This window comes from Apodemus sylvaticus, chromosome 10 (genome assembly GCF_947179515.1).
Source record: "Apodemus sylvaticus chromosome 10, mApoSyl1.1, whole genome shotgun sequence".
Classification (NCBI taxonomy): Eukaryota; Metazoa; Chordata; class Mammalia; order Rodentia; family Muridae; genus Apodemus; species Apodemus sylvaticus.
Window position 1 is genome coordinate 79,649,508 of NC_067481.1, and position 14,059 is coordinate 79,663,566.

The 14,059-nt window shown below is 44.0% G+C and overlaps 1 non-coding gene across 1 annotated transcript; it reads right to left on the reverse strand.

Moving 5' to 3' along the window:
* Positions 1-12,522: 12,522 nt before the first annotated feature.
* LOC127695708 (small nucleolar RNA SNORA17) lies at positions 12,523-12,654 on the reverse strand. The gene has a single exon (XR_007980074.1). It is a non-coding gene; the product is annotated as a small nucleolar RNA SNORA17 (small nucleolar RNA).
* Positions 12,655-14,059: the final 1,405 nt, after the last annotated feature.

The following is a 14,059-nucleotide window of genomic DNA, read 5'->3' on the forward strand; positions in this document are numbered from 1 at the left end:
ACAAATAGACCCTATTTTCCCTCACCATCTCAGGTTTATTATTCCAGAGCAATTTCCTGCCTTACCTCTTCTTTCTCTTGATTCTAGTCTATCTCTAAATTTCTGGAGGCCGCTCAGATTTACTCTCTCATGTTCTTATTGGATATGTAACATGCATGATGCTTGGTTTTGTGTTTCTTGGCAAACAAACCCTTAGATGGATTTGAGAAATTAGGGTGTTTACTGGGGAATACCTTTTGGTATAGGATCTGTGGAAAATAGAGAAGAGAGGGAAAAATAAGTTGGGGAACCAGTTGTGTGATCCTCCAGTGTGGTGGTTTGAATAGTTATGGCCCCTGGGGACTGATGTATTTGAGTGCTTGATCCTTGGGGAGTGGCACTATTTGGAGGCATGGCTTTGTTGGAGAAAGTGTGTCACTGGGGGTGGGGGGCAGACTTGGAGGTCTTTTATGCTTAGGCTTCACGTGTGGAACACAGTCTCCCGCTGCTGCCTGTGGATCAAGATGTAGAATTCTCCATATCTACCTGTGTGTTCCATGCTTCCTGCCATGATGATAATGGACTGAACCTCCGAAGTTGTAAGCCAGCCCCAATTAAATGTTGTCCTTTGTAAATGTTGCCTTGATCATGGTGTCTCTTCACACCAATAAAACCCTAAGCCACTCAGTATAAATGTAGTCACCACCAAGCCTGATAGCCTCAATATGATTCCTGGGTTCCGTGTAGTAGAAGGTAAGGACCATCACTTGAAGGTTGAACTCTGACCTACATATGTATACATCAACTCCACAGCCACAAGATACATGCATAAGTGTAATGATAAATGGATTAGGAGGGGAGACATTGTCCTAAGGTATAAACCATAGGAACGGCTCTACCCAGGAAGGGAACAATGACCAGTTGGAGATGTCCTATGTTTTCTGAAATGACCAGAGTTTTGCATGCACACAGGGTTCAGTCACTGGACACAAATAATCACCATGTGTGGGGTTACCTTGGACTAGGTCGCTATCTGCACATGATACGATCCCTGGAGTGATTGCTGTAGAGAGCTTTGCAGATAGCACTCTTGCAAGTTCTCTAACAAGTTCTGTGTCTGCCCCACACTGCTAGAGGCATCACGATGTAGTATTCATTTGAGACGACCCCCATAGTGACTGTTCCTGTGTTTAACAATTATTCAGGTCAACAATAAATGCTAAATGAGCCAGGTAGTGGTGGCACATGTCTTTAATCCTAGTACTCAGGAGATAGGAGTGGGTGGATCTCTATGTTTGAGGCCAGTCTGGTCTACAGAGTGAGTTCAAGAACAGCCAGGGCTACACAGAGAAACCCTGTCTCAAAAAAAAAAAAAAAAAAACCTAACCAAACAAACAAAAAAACCAAAAACCAAACAAACAAAAACAACCCCAAGATGAAACAAAACAACCAAAACCCAAAAATATGCTGAATGAATTCTTGGTTCTTGTTTGTGCTTTGACTCTTATTTCTGACCATGTAATAATTCTTTCAATAACATTTACTTCTCCAGACCTTATTACTAGGCTTTTCATACATGAGAGAGGGTTGATTTGGCTCCTCATATATATTATATAAAATATAAATATAAAATTATATAATATATAATATAAATGTAAATATAAATGTACATATACTATATATAACAATATACAACTATATAACTATAAAGGGATTTGTTAAGGAACTGAAGAGATGGCTCAGTAGCTAAGAGTACTTGCTGTTTTTTGCAAAGGACCCAGGCTTAGTTCCCAGAACTAAGATCCAACTTCAGATCCAAGAGACTCAATGTCCTCTTCTGGTCTCTGTGGGTACTGCATGCATGTTGTATGTGCAGGTCAAACATGCACATAAAATAAAAACAAATAATTAAAAAAAGGTTTTGTTCAGGAAAGGCTTTTATTTTATCATTTTCCTTCTTTTTCTAGACGCCTGTTTTCTAATTATGGAGAGCAAAAAAAAGAATATGAATTTGGGTGAGTGGGGAGATAGAAAGGATGTGAGAGAAGTTGGGAGAGGGAAACCATAATCAGAATATATTGTATAAAAACAATTTGTTAGATTGGTTTAGAGAATGTAGTCTGGGTAGCCCATCAATGGTGATCGGTCACTGGAGCAATTGTAATTGTTACACCCAAGATGCTAGATGCCTCTGCTGTGCCAGTCAGGAACAGCAGGCCTGAAGGAGTCATGGGGAACCACCAGTCTAAATTTTACATTGAAACTCTGTGGTGCTTTGAATATAAATGGCCCCCAGAGGCTCATGGGGAATGGCACTATTAGAAGGTGTGGTCTTTTTGGAGAAAGTGTGTCAGTAGGGGTGGGCTTTGAGGTTTCAAGTGTTCAAGCCAGGCCTGGGGGTGGGGTGGGGCTCCCTTTTTGCTGCCTGCCAATCCAAATGTAGAACTCTCAGCTACCTTTCCAGCCCCATGTCTGCCAGTTCAGTACCATGCTTCCAGCTACGTTAACAATGGACCAAACCTCTGAACTGTAAGTCAGCCCCAGTTAAATGCTTTCCTTTATAAATGTTAGTTTTAATATCAGAGTATGCTGCTGCAATGGAGCAGATGAACATGCAAAAAGTGAGGCTAAGCAGGCAAAAAGCAGCATTACCTCCTTCTACGTCCTTTTATTTGGGCTGTCATGCTACCCACACTTCGGGCTGGTCTTTGTTAGATCAGGAAAATCCCCCACAAGGGTGCCCATCAGCTTGTGTTCTAGTTGGTTCCAGATGCAGTCACTTGGACAACCACTGACTAGCATATATCTTATCTGGTGCATATCTTATTACTTGGTCTGAATGCTGTGATTAAATATGTATTTGTTTGAGTTTGCTTTCTAGTGCTGTGATAAGACATCAAAACCAACTTGAGGAGGGAAAGGTTTATTTTGACTTATCATCCATCATGGTGGTAATTCAAGGGCAAGCATTCAAAGCAAACCTGGGAGCAGGAACTTAACCTGGGGCATGAAGGATTTCTGCTCCCTAGCTTGCTCCTTGTGGCTTGCCCAGCTTGTTCTTTCTTCTTTTTTAACAAATACAACCCAGGACCACTTGTTCATGGTTAACATCACCCCCAGTGGACTAGGCTTTTCGACATCAATCAATAATTTAAAAAAGCTTCCTATAGACTTTCTTGCCAGGCAGTCTGATGGAGGCATTTTTTCAACTGAGGTTCCTCATCCCAGACCAGGCTAGCTTCTATCCAGTGGACCAAAAAAAAAAAAAAAAAATAGCCAGCAGCATATGTGATCAATCTTGGATGATTTGGTTTTGCCAGATCTTGGATGCTAGGTTTGCTATGGTTGGATTTGATTATGATGATTGTCTACTGAGCGGAGATGTCCGGAGATGTGTGCATGCTGAGTGGGATGTGTGTCCAGGAGTGAGTGTGCATCTTTGTGCTTGTGTGGATGCAATTGTTCAAGTCCAGCTTCCTTGACCCGGCTGCTGCTGCTGCTGCTGCTGCTGCTGCTGCTAGAGGTTAGGTATGTGTTGGTGAGTGCACGGTGCTGGTGTTCATAAGGTGTTGGCGTTTGACCATGGGTGAGGAGCTCAGTTGAAGTAGGCATCAGATAGGCATCTTTCCCTCTAACCAACTTCAAGACAGAGCAGGCCCCAGCCTCAGCCTTAACAGCTTGAAGTCCTCCCACTTTCAATAGACAGGAGAATCAACCGTAATTAAAGCTAATTATTCCACGGTGCTCCGCGTGTGTGTTGGCCTCCGAAGTACCTCACCACGAGCAGCAAGGCAGTGGGGCTGTTTTTCTTCATAAAAACTTACGGGGAGTGCTGAGCAGATTAACAGCTTTAATGACAAAAATTACCGCTTACAACACTGACTTCAAATCAGAGGACAATATCTGCAGACAGATATTTCCATGGTTTTCATAACAATTCATTATAGGCGGCACCAAGGGATTCCATTTTTATTTCCCTTGTGTCGTCTTTCTCAGGCTCAGGTTCATTTCTCTTAATGAGGCAGGAGAAGATAAAGGGCAGAGACAGTGTCTCCATAGTGGCTGTGAGCGGGAGGCATTTAGGGTCACAGAGCCGTCAGAGCTGGAGGGGAGGGGGCTGAAGAGAGAGACAGTGATGGGAGCAAGAGGCTTGCTGCCATAATGAACCAAAATTAAGACATAAATTTTCCTACCTTTGTTCCAACAGCTTCAACTTGGGGATTCAGCTTTTTAATGAGGAATGGATCAGAAGCAAAAATTATTAGCTAATTAATTGTACAGAGAATAAAAAAAAAAAAACCAAAAAAAAAAAAAAAAAGTCCAACGAACTTACAGGAAGAATTAGGAGTATGGAGCTGTCCACCACAGTCTTCCGGATGCGGGACAGAAGGGACAGTGTTAGGGAAGTTGAAGATATTGGGGTGGACCTATGCTCAGCTGCTGCTTGTCTGCCAGGCTTGCCGGATGGGGTGAAATGTAGTGGAGAGTTGGAGGGCTTCCTGTGGTGCCCTGCTCTCTGCCTTGCTTTAGACTTGAATACAGTGCCATTGTGGGTAGGACAAATAGAACAGAACCATTTGAAGAGACTGGTATAGCACAGCCTCAGAACCTTTGGACCAGTGGTACTCCAGAATGGGGCATTTGCAGCGATGAGCTAAGAAGCCCCCTTAGAATACCCAGAAGGATCCGATTCAGTATATCCGGGCTATGGTCTGTGAATCTGCATCTGTAATGAGGGTGCTTGGGCTGGGTGGGATGGTTCAGTGGGTAGACACTTGCCATGGAGCACAAGGACCTGAGCTCTATCCCCACAACCTATATAAAACTGCTGGGCATGGTAGTATGTTCTTGTAACCTCAGCACTGGGAAGATAAAGCTCCGGGCATTTCCTAGGTTGCTACCCCAAGTTGTCCTCTGGCTTTTTTTTTTTTTACATATGCACATGTGTGTATACCTCCACGTACACGGACACACAGACAAATAAGTACCAGGTAATTTTGCTGTCTAGTAAAGGTGAATATCCATGGGCCAGCATCTGGGAATCAAAAATTCTTTTCCATCTTGTGTCTTCTTCAGATTCTGCACTTGTCTTTGTAATTGGAACTTCCTTACTCCAGCGGGCCCTCTCTTTTCTTGTCAACACGCGAAGAACGATACTTCCGGTTGAGACATTATTTTGGGATGAATGCCTCATTTGCTTTTACTGTTCGTTAAGGCCCAAATTAAATCTCAGAAACCCTGCCACACACTTTACAATCCATTCAGATCGCTAACAGGCTTAGATGCAAAAAAAAAAACATAATAATAATTAAAATAGAAAAACACGATGTGTTGTCAACTCTTGGGTTGGGGCTGGGCTCTTTAGTTTCTTTGTTAGAAACTGAAGTTTTTCTTAGTTTTGGGCAAAGTACAGACTTTTAACTTTTTGGGTTTTTTTCTCTTTTGCCGTGTTAAGAGATAGAGCTAAATAAAATGATAGCAGAATTGGGAGAAAGGGAGCAGGTGGTTTAACGGTGCATTCCGAATGCAGCCGACTGCATGTGAGCGTCTCTATTCAATCTGCCAGACTGTTCCTTTCCTTTTATCAGTTCCAACGGGTTAAGGGATGTTAGCACAACGGTGAGAATCTGATGTCTCTGCAGTGACCATCACAGGCTCTTAGACACTAAAGATCCTGCACCGTAGGGCTTCTCTTGAAGGCTGAGCTGTGCGCCAGACACAGCCAGGTGTGGGCACTCTGTAAAATAATGCAGAGTAGATATCGTCTAGAGGAATATATAGTTAAGATACCACGTGGCCATCTACCTTGGGCATTTGCTGGGAGACAGGGGTAACACGGAGGCAGCAGGAGAAAGAAACTGCACCGGTGAGCAGAGAGGGAGTGTGTTGGCAGAATAGTCACATGATGAAGGTTGTGCTATACAGCCCAGCTCTGGCTCCAACACTTTCTTGATGTTCTGTGTTTCTTGATCCCTTAGGAGCCCCGGATTCCTCCACCTCTTAACATCCCAGCCTTCCCACCCGCAAAGGGTGGCTGCCAACGCTTAGCTGTGCTCTGCTCTGATCGTCTGTAATCCTGCCATGGTGTTTGGCACAACTGTAACTTCCCTTCTTCACCTGTACCACGAATTTGCACAGCTTCTTTCTTTCCAGTGTCTCTTGATGAATTCTTTTTCTTCTCCCATCTTTTCTATCTTTCAACATTTCTCTTTTCGATGGGAGGGGGAGGAGGTGGGGGAAGAAGAGGAAGAGGAGGATGAGGTGGTGGATGATGATGAGGAGGTAGTGGTGGTGGTGGTGGAGGAGAAGGAGGTGGAGGAGGGAGACAGAGTCTCACTATGTCGCTCTGCCTGTCCTGGAATCCACTACACAGACTAGGCTGGCCTCAAACTCGTGGAGATCTGCCCATCTCTGCTTCCTGAATACCATGATTAAAGATGTGTGCCATCGTGCCCGACTGTCATCTGGATTCTCAATAACAACTTTAGTCTTACATCACCTGGCGTAAGAACAACCTAGAATGGCGGCCATTTATGGAAATGCGATAATGAAGTCCATCACTTTGTACACTAACAATCATTTTTCTGTTACCTGTTTCCTACTAGTTTTATAAGCACCAATAAACTAAAAATTTGATGCCTCAAAATATTTTAATAAAAAATGTGTATTTCCCACCCCTCCCCCAATCTCTCCCTGCCTTCCTTCTGGTCTCCCTCCTCTACCCAAATAGTCCTTCTTCCTGCTTCAATGTCACGTGTGTGCCATTACCCACTCATCCTAGCACTGATTCCGTTTCTCCTCACACCCCATTCTTTATATAAGAGAAGACTTGGTGTTCATCTTTTGGAGTCTAGTTTATTTCACTTTTTTAAAAAAAAATAGCTGAATTCCATTGTGAATTTACTCCTCATTTTCTTTACCCCTCACTCTATAGATGGAACTTTGGGTTTCAGCTTCCTGGGTATTGTGAGTTAATGTGGCTGCGTAAGACTCTGTGCGGTGCTCACTTTGAGTCTTTCAGGAGTGGTCTAACAGTATCATATGGTGGTTCTATTAGTTTTTTTGAGGATCCTCTCCCCTGACCTGCTTTGTGGCTGTGGAAGACTACATTTCCCATAGTGCATGAGGCTTCCTCTTACCCCACATCCTCATCAGCATTTACTTTAGCTTGTTTTCCTGATAACAGCCACTCTGGTAAGTGGGAATCTTTGAAGGTTAATACTGGTTGTCAACTTAACAGGCTCTAGAGTCACTGTGATGATGGTTTGTATAGGCTTCATCCAGGGAGTGGCACTATTAGAGGGTGTGGCCCTATTGGAGTAGGTGTGGCCTTGTTGGGGTAGTTGTGTCACTGTGTGGCTTTAAGGCCCTCATCCTAGCTGCCTGGAAGCCAGGATTCTGCTAGCAGCCTTCAGATGAAGATGTAGAACTCTCAGCTCCTCTTGTACCATGCCTGCCTGAAAGCTGCCGTGCTCCTGCTTTGATGATAATGGACTGAACCTCTGAACCTGTAAGCCATCCCCAATTACATGTTGTCCTTTATAAGACTTGCCTTGGTCATGGCGTCTGTTCACAGCAGTATAACCCTAAGTTACCTAGGTGATACACCTCTGGGTACCCCCATGAGGAAGGTTCTAGATTGGATTTATAGAGCTAGGAAGGCATAGCATAGGCAGCAGTCTTACATGCACCACAGGGGTTCTTGACTGAAGGAATAAAAAAACAAAAAGAAAGCAAGGTTGAAGTCAGCTCTTTCCTTCCTCATTGTGGGTGCAACATGAGAGCTGCCTCCGGCTCTTGCTGCCCTGACTTCCTCACTGAGGGGAGCCACGAGCCAAAGCAAACCTTTTCTTTCTTCAGTTGCTTGAGTTAGGTATTCTGCCACGCCAATGATGCAGGAGTACAGACCCTCAAAACAACTTTAATGTAAAATGTCCCGGTGGTTGAGGATGTGGGGCGTGTCTTCAGGTTTATTCTGTGGCCCACGTGTGCTTGCTTTTCAGAGTCAGCTCCTCAGTTCATCTGCTTGCTTATCGCTCACACGATTTTGTTAATTTCTTCCTGTTTAAGTATCTTGCTCCTTCCAGTCCTCTATCTGATGTGTGTTTGGTGAAGATCTCTCTCCCTGGTTTGGAGACTGATTATTCACGCTGCAGATGGTTTCCTTTGCTGTGTGGAGGCTTTTCGATTCTGCGCCATCACAGCTGTCAGTTCCTGGGATGATTTCCTTTCCTTTTGGAGTTCTTTTCAGAAAGCCCTCACCTGTGTGTGCACCTTAAAGCATTATCCCTTAGCTGTTTCCAGTCCTGCATTAAAGTATACGATCTATTTGGAGCTGATTTTGTTTTTGTACAGAGTAGGAGAGATGAATCTACTATCATCCTTCTGCATGACGATATCACATTTTCTTGCACCATTTATTAAAGAAGCTGTCCTTTTTCCAATGAATATTTTTGACACCTGTATTATAAATTAAGCGACTGTAGCTGTTAGCTGTGAGTGCTTATTCTGGGTCCTCTGTCTATTCTATTCTATATATATTCTATTCTATATCTATTCTTCCGCATGCCTATTTTGGTGATAGTACCATAGGGGGTCTTTTTTTCCCTTTGTTGTTATGACTCCGTGTCTAATGTGTGACTAAGTATTGTGATTCCTCCAATTCCTTCCTTTCTGTCTAGGATTGCCTTGGTCATATATTTTGTGCTTCCATTTAAATTGTAGGATTTTTTTCATATTAGTTTTATGAATAATGTTGGAATTTGACTGAGGATTGCATTGAAAACTTACATTGCGTTGGAAATTCAAGCCATTTTTACAACACTAATTCCCAATTCACGGGCATGAGAGGTTTTTCTGTCTTCTGGTGTCTTTAATTTCTAATTTTAAACTGTCTTAAAATTCTCATTGTAGGGGTCTTTAATCTTCTTGGCTAGGTTGGTCCATAGTTATTATTCCTACTTTTTGAAACTCATGTGATTTCTTTCTCAGCAAGCTTATGTTTGGTATATAGAAAAGTGTATTATATATCTTCAGACACATTAGAAAAGGGTATTGTATCCCATCACAGATGGTTTTGAGCCACCATGTGGTTTCTGGGAATTGAACTAAGAACCTCTGCAAGAGCAGCTCTTAACCTCTGAGCCCCCATTTTTTGCTTTTTTAAATTCAATATATTCTTTATTTACATTTCAAGTGATTTTTCTCTTTCCTGGATTCCCCCTCCCCGAAAGTCCCATAAGCCCTCTTCCCTGCCCCTGTTCGCCAATTCACCCCTTCCCACTTCCCTGTCCTTGTATTCTGCTGCACTGAGTCTTTCCAGGACCAGGGGCCACCCCTTCCTCCTCCTTGGGCATCATTTGATGTGTGAATTGTGTCTTGGGTATTCCAAGCTTCTAGGCTAATATCCATTTATCAGTGAGTGCATACCATGAGTGTTCTTTTGAGACTGGATTACCTCACTTAGGATGATGTTCTCCAGCTTCATCCATTTGTCTAAGAATTTCATGAATTCATTGTTTCTAATGGCTGAATAGTACTCCGTTGTGTATGTAAACCACATTTTCTGTATCCATTCCTCCGTTGAGGGACATCTGGGTTCTTTCCAGCTTCTGGCTATTATAAATAGGGCTGCTATGAACATAGTGGAGCATGTATCCTTATTACATGCTGGGGAATCCTCTGGGTATATGCCCAGGAGTGTTATAGTGGGGTCCTCTGGAAGTATCATTTCCAGTTCTCTGAGGAACCGCCAGACTGATTTCTAGAGTGGTAGTACCAGCTTGCAACCCCACCAGCAGTGGAGGAGTGTTCCTCTTTCTCCACATCCTCGCCAGCACCTGTTTTCTCCTGAGTTTTTGATCTTAGCCATTCTGGCTGGTGTGAGGTGAAATCTCAGGGTTGTTTTGATTTGCATTTCCCTGATGACTAAGGATGTTGAACAATTCTTTAGGTGCTTCTCAGCCATTCGATATTCCTCAGGTGAAAATTCTTTGTTTAGAGCTGCTGGTGTTTGAGTGTTGATTTTGCTTCTTGCTATTTTTGCTGAGTATGTCTAAGATTTTTTTTTCTGGTTGGAATCTTCAAGGTCTTTAAACTATAGAGTCATGTCATCTATAATTGGGACACTTTGACTTATTTTTTTGTCTGTATTCCTTTGTTTTCTCTTTATCACTGATCTGGTCAAGACTTTGGACATGGTGAGAACAGCGAGAGTGGGCACCCTGTGTCCTTCCTAATATTGGATGAAATGCTTTCAGTGTTTTCCTGTTGTATGATATTGGCTATAGATTTGTCATGTGCAGGCTTTATTGTCCTGTCTTCTTTTGGTCCCTAATTTCTTTAGACATGACATCAGACTTTGTCAAGGACCTTTTCTGAAAGCATGGAGATGATCGTGTGATTTCCATTCTTATTTCTGTCTGATTACATTTTCTGGATGGCCTATGTTGAGCCAACCTTTCTTGCATCCTTAGGATGAAGCAAAATTGTTCATGGACTATAATCTTCATAATGCATTCTTGAATTCAATGTGAAAGTACTTGACTGAAAAAATTTGCATTTATTTCCATCAGGGAAGTTGGCCTGTAGTTTAAAATTTCTTTTCTTATTGTGTCATTATCTGGTTTTTGTATCAGAATACTAGGTCTGTAAGAATGAGCTAATGGTGCACCTTCCCTTTTGATTTTTTTTTTTTGTGGGACAATTTGGGGACCTCTTCCTAAAGGGTTTAGTAGAATTTGAAAGCAAATGCATCTATCTGATCTTGGAATTTTCTTTGTTGGGAGAGTTTTCTATACCTAAAGATGAGAGCAGAGATTGAAGTTGTCCACCATTAATGCATCAGGACCTCTGTGACATTATTGGGTACATTTAGGAGGAGTATAGAGTTTCTTTTCTTAGAGTTGTTGGGTAGGTGCCTCTCTCTCTCTCTCTCTCTGTCATCTTTTTTATTGTTTTTTTTTATGAATTTCACATCATGCACCCCAACCCCATTTCCCCCTTCCCTTATACTTATCCTCTACCCTTGTGACCTCCCCCATGACAGAGGAAAAAAACCCTCACTGTAGTGTGTCACAGTGTGCCCCACATTACATCCCTTCGTCCACACTTCTTTGCTTACAAATGTTCATTGCAATGACTCTTTGGTCTGGTACAAGGCTTCTGATAACTCTATCAATCCTGGAACCTCACTGGGATACCTCTCAGACATCCTATGTCTAAGATCCTGTGTCATGGAGACCCTGTAGTTTTGGATCCATGGACCTCCATGCACTCCAGCAGTTAGTTCATCGATGGGGTAAGTGTTGGGGTGGGTCAATTCAAATCCCTGGATCTGGGCCTGAGAGGGATTTGAGCTGGTCAGCCAGAAACACCAACCACTCTACTCCGTACCTCCTTCAGCCCTCCCAACCAGGGCCACCTCTACCCTGATGCCCAGGAGAGGTACAGAGCCCACTCTCCCAAGTGAGGGACAAGGCCAGTTCTCCCTCTCTTATGACCTTGGAGCCAGCTCTCCTGCTTGTCATAGATGATGAGAGATGAGGGAAGGGAGGAGGTTGTCTCTCCCTAGATCCCACAGCTGCCCAGTAGACAAGAGTCAGGGGCAGTTCTCCTGCTCCGGTGACCTTGGGGCCAGTTCTCTTGCTTGCCATAAGTGGCAAAGGGTAAGAGGTATGTGTATGGGGTCTCTCCCTTAGCCCTGTCACCTCACGGCTGACAAGTGGCAGTTACAGTTCCCCCATGCTCACACCACCACCAGGGCCAGCTCTATTGTGCTGTCCAGGCAAGGTGCAAGACCCACTTCTCTGAGTGCTATAGCTGGTGAGAGGCATGGTCAGCTAGCTCTCTTGCATACTTGTCCCTAGGGATGGCTCTCCCACAATTCCCTGGTGAGGGGTGGGGCCAGTTCTGTACAGCCCTCAGACATTAACATGTCCCCAGGTAGCAGCTCAGACTAGGGATATCTGCCTGGCCTTTGGTGGTAACATACTGCAGGACCATGGACCCAGACATGGACCCTAGTGGCAGCACAGGCCAGGACCCCACCATGGCTATTCACATCAGGCTGTTACCCACTATCCCTGAGTCTCCAGTTCTGTCTCTTTTCATTTGCCCACATCCTTCTCTTTGTCTTCCATTTCTCCTCCACTTACTTGCTTCTCTTAGTGGTGCCTGGGGTCTCGGAGTGTCTAGGATCCTCCTAAGTGTGATCTCAGGAGTGCTAGGTCCTGCTTATGTGTTATGACCCCAGGGCAGGGGTCATCTTGAGCATGATTGCCCCCCCCCAACCCCCAGGCCTGTGTAGCTTCAGACTGGAGATCATCTTAAAGTAGTTCCTTATCCTGGCCCCGTGGCACAAGTCTGGCGGTCTTCTTAGGCTGGCTCCGTGCCTGATCCACTTGAGTGGCTCCATGTGCTATCTGTGCTGTTTCCAGGCAGGGTTCTTCTAGTTTCCTCCTGCTTCCCATCCTGGGAGCTCATCCCAACCTGTGCAGCACCAGGCTGGTGGTCATCTCAGGCTTGCTTTTTTTTTTTTTAGGGAATGTTAGGCTACTAATCATTCAGATGTTCATAGGTCAGAACACTGAGGGTAGACATAGCCTCTCTCCTCTCTGCCACCTACTAAAGCACTTGTGACAGAGCAGCCACACCTGCAATGCTTCTAGGGGTAGGGGGACCACTACTCTTAGTAGACCTAGAGGTCTGGCCAATCCAGCCCTTGGAGAGCTGTCTTTCTCTGTCACAAGATGTGCTCTAGACCAGCCTCTAGTGAGCCATTTGTAATTGTGCGAGCACACAATATATTCCTGGAACATGCTTTGCTAATGTGATTCCATCTGCCTGCAGTGCCCTCCAGACAGATTGGCATGCCTGCTCTATCTTAGCAGAGTGATAAGGAAAAGTAGAAAGGGGCTGAAGAGATGGCTCTGTGGTTAAGAGCTCATACCGTGGGCCAGAATTTGCTTCTCAGCATCCCTGTTGGATTGATTCTAACCTTCAGCTGCAGGGGTTTTGACCCCCCTCTTCTGGGCTCAGCAGTCTCTACACTCACTCCCACCAGACACATAATTGAAAATAAAATAAGGGCTGGGTGTAGTGGCACACACTTTAATCCTAGCACTTGGGAAGCAGAGGCAGAGCTCTGTGGGTTTGAGACCAACCTGGTCTTCATAGTGACTTCTAGAACAACCTGGGCTACATAGAAAAACCCTATCTCAAAAACAATCTTAAAAAGTATGAATGGAAGCAAGTTAGTATCTTTTCCATTATAAGTGCATGATGTAGATGAAGGGAGGTCCCATGGCTTTGTTTAGTCCTTGGTCATAGAAAATGAACACATCTAATACACACAATCAGACAGTGTTGGAGAACACTGTTGATTTCCTATAAAGCATTTCAGTCTTCTTGAGTTTCTTTTTATTCTGTTGAGGCTACAGTTAAAAAAACCTGTGTTTCATATCTTAGCTGACAAACTATTGTGGCAAATATTTGCCATGTCCTAGGAACAGGAAACTAGTCTGAAATTCTCTCATTAATCTTGCAAAGTGCATTCTGGTCCTATCCTCATTTTAAGTATAAAGAAATTAGAGTCAGAGGGGTTAAATACTATGTGTAAAAAATGGTGGTCCTCTGGCTCAGGAACCTCTGGCATTTGATGACAACAGCGCCTCCATTGATGGAGACTGAAGCAGTTCTAGAAGATCTCAGAAAGTGGGCCTGTTCAGGAGCCATTCTCATTCAGTCTGGTCTCAGGCATCCCCAAATTCAGTGAGGTTCCCCAGAGTGTAAGTTCACAAAAGCGATGCTGAAGGATTATTTAATACCGCCTCAAACCTTAGCTTCATGCCTTTGTGTGAAACCCTCTGAGCCTCCTGGAGCACATCTTTTTTTTTCCTCAAGGAGAAGGTGGGTGTGTGTGTCTTCCCTAGAGCCTAAGATCTTAACCCCCCTCCCCCACCTTCTGGCTTGCTTCTGGCTTCTGTGTGGTTTGCTTCCACCCATATTGGAGCTAGACTCTCCATCTCTCCATTGTGGGGAAAGAGCATTTGTAAAGAAATAAGTCAGACAGCAAAATGAT